This window comes from Arachis ipaensis, chromosome B5 (assembly GCF_059453495.1).
Source record: "Arachis ipaensis isolate K30076 ecotype BB chromosome B5, ASM5945349v1, whole genome shotgun sequence".
Classification (NCBI taxonomy): Eukaryota; Viridiplantae; Streptophyta; class Magnoliopsida; order Fabales; family Fabaceae; genus Arachis; species Arachis ipaensis.
The window spans coordinates 101357567-101360543 of NC_142440.1; the positions used below are offsets into that span (position 1 = coordinate 101357567).

Sequence of the window (2977 nt, forward strand, 5' to 3'; positions counted from 1 at the left end):
CCAACAATTTTGAGCTCAAACCACAGCTAATATCACTTGTGGAGAATCATTGTTCATTTGGTGGAAGTGCTAATGAAGACCCAAACCAACATCTCACAAAATTTCTGAGAATTTGTGACACTGTGAAGTCCAATGGAGTCCAGGAAGATGCATATAAACTGCTTTTGTTCCCATTTTCACTTAGGGACAAGGCAGCTAAGTGGCTGGAATCATTCCCAAGGGGGAGCCTAACAACCTGGGATGAGGTGGAAAGCAAGTTTCTGGCACGTTTCTACCCCCCACAAAAGGTCAATAGGCTTCGATCTGAGGTTCAGACGTTTAGACAACAAGATGGTGAAACTCTCTACGAGGCATGGGAGAGATTCAAGGATTTGACAAGGAAATGCCCACCAGACATGTTCCATGACTGGGTGCAATTGCATATTTTCTATGATGGACTGTCTTATGAATCAAGGAAGGCTGTAGACCATTCATCAGGAGGTTCATTGAACAGGAAAAAGACTGTGGAAGAAGCCATTGAAGTGATTGAGACAGTGGCTGAGAACGAGTACTACTATGCATCAGAGAGACACAACACTAAGGGAGTCATGGAGCTGAACCATGTTGATACAATTCTAGCCCAAAACAAGGTGTTTGCCAAGCAACTAGCAGAGCTCACCAGGAAATTAGAAACAAAATAAGTGGCTGCAATACACACACAAGAGCAAGAGGAAGAAAGCACTGAAGGAGGTGATTGGGAAGAGGCCAATTATGTAGGAAATCAACAAAGGCAACCATATGATCCACATTCCAACACTTACAACCCAGGCTGGAAAAACCACCCAAACTTTGGGTGGGGAAACCAGCAAAACCAACATAACAAGTCCACATACCAAAACTCCAACCAAAGATCATACCAAGCCACACAAAACACTTACTCTCAACCACCATATCATAGCCAAAATAATCAACCTGCTCAACCTAATCCGAACCAACAATTTCAAGATCAATTAAACAGGATAGAAGGAATGCTTGCAACCATGAGTCAAGACATAACCGAATTGAAAGCTTTTAAGGAAGAAGTAAATTCTAACCTGCAAAACCAAGGAGCTGCCATCCAGAAGCTAGAAAATCAAATTGCGTATTTGTCTAAGCAAACCCCTGGGACAAGCGTTTCTCATGCTGCCAAGGCTATTGCAAGGGAGGAATGTAAGGCCATAACCCTCAGAAGCGGAAAGAATCTAAAGGAGATCTCAAAGGAAACCACAGAGGATGAAGCAAAGGAAAATGTGAGAGATAAGGAACAAGGACAATCTTTTACATCGTCTGCAACAAAAGAAAAAGAAAAAGAGGTCCTGAAGCCTTATACACCTAAAGCACCATATCCTCAACGTTTGATGAAAAGTGAAAAGGATGGCCAATTCTCCAGGTTCTTGGAGATTTTCAAGAAGCTTCAAATCAACATTCCGTTTGCTGAGGCAATAGAGCAAATGCCACTCTATGCAAAATTCTTAAAGGAATTAATGACCAAGAAAAGAAGCTGGAGAAACGAGGAAACTGTGTTGTTAACTGAAGAATGCAGTGCCATCATCCAGCACAAATTGCCTCAGAAATTGAAGGATCCAGGCAGTTTCCAAATCCCCTACATCATAGGAGAAGTCATGGTGGAGAAGGCCTTGTGTGACTTAGGGGCCAGTATCAATTTGATGTCTCTAACAATGATGAGAAGAATGAAGATTGAGGAAGCTAAACCAACAAGAATGGCCCTCCAATTGGCAGATCGAACTTTTAAATTCCCTCATGGGATAGTTGAGGATTTGTTGGTGAAAGTGGGAGATTTTATATTTCCTGCTGATTTTGTGGTGTTAGATATGGAGGAAGAAGCCAAAGCTTCAATAATTCTGGGAAGACCCTTCCTAGCTACTGCTGGAGCCATCATAGATGTACAAAAGGGTGAACTCACTCTTAGACTACATGATGAGAAATTGGTGTTTAACGTATTCAAGGCAATGAGCTATCCATCAGAATCACTAAGGGAATGCATGAGGGTTGATGTAGTGGACATTGCAGTACAAGAAACTTTTGAGGAAACAATAAAGGAAGTGGCAGAGGAGGAGTTCACCAAGGATATTGAAGTTAGTGACATCAAGGCTGCTGAAACAACCATGCCAAGCATGCCAGAGAGAGTGAAAGAAGAGAAGGAAGCACCAAAACCTGAGCTCAAAGCATTGCCCCCTAATCTCAAGTATGCATAATTGGGTAGTGATGAGAGTCACCCTGTTATCATTAGCTCTGCCCTGAGCCAAGAACAGGAAGAAGAATTGATCAAGGTGCTACAAACTCATCAAGATGCCATTGGATGGACCCTAGCTGATTTGAAGGGGATAAGTTCATCCATATGCATGCATAAAATCTTGTTAGAAGAGGATGCTAGACCCTCCATTCAAGCTCAGAGAAGATTGAATCCCGTCATGAAAGAAGTGGTACAAAAGGAAGTCATGAAGTTATGGCAGGCAGGGGTAATCTACCCCATTTTTGATAGCCCATGGGTTAGTCCCATCCATGTAGTTCCCAAGAAAGGTGGCATAACTGTGGTGCCAAATGAGAAGAACGAACTCATACCCACAAGAACCGTCACTGGGTGGAGGATGTGCATAGACTACAGGAAGCTCAATGAAGCCACCAGAAAGGATCAATTCCCACTCCCATTCATGGATCAGATGCTTGAAAGGCTTGCCGGACATGCTTACTATTGCTTTTTGGATGGATATTCAGGCTACAACCAAATAGTAGTTGATCCTAGAGATCAAGAGAAAACATCATTTGTTTGTCCATATGGAGTTTTTGCTTATAGACGCATGCCCTTTGGATTGTGCAATGCACCTGCCACTTTCCAAAGATGCATGCTGTCCATCTTTTCGGACATGATTGAAAAATTTATTGAGGTCTTCATGGACGATTTTTCTGTGTTTGGAGATTCTTTTCCCAGCTGCCTACA

General features: G+C 42.5%; 1 non-coding gene across 1 annotated transcript; it reads right to left on the reverse strand.

Annotated features, from left to right (window-relative positions):
• Positions 1-293: 293 nt before the first annotated feature.
• LOC148565173 (small nucleolar RNA R71) lies at positions 294-397 on the reverse strand. The gene has a single exon (XR_015885347.1). It is a non-coding gene; the product is annotated as a small nucleolar RNA R71 (small nucleolar RNA).
• Positions 398-2977: the final 2580 nt, after the last annotated feature.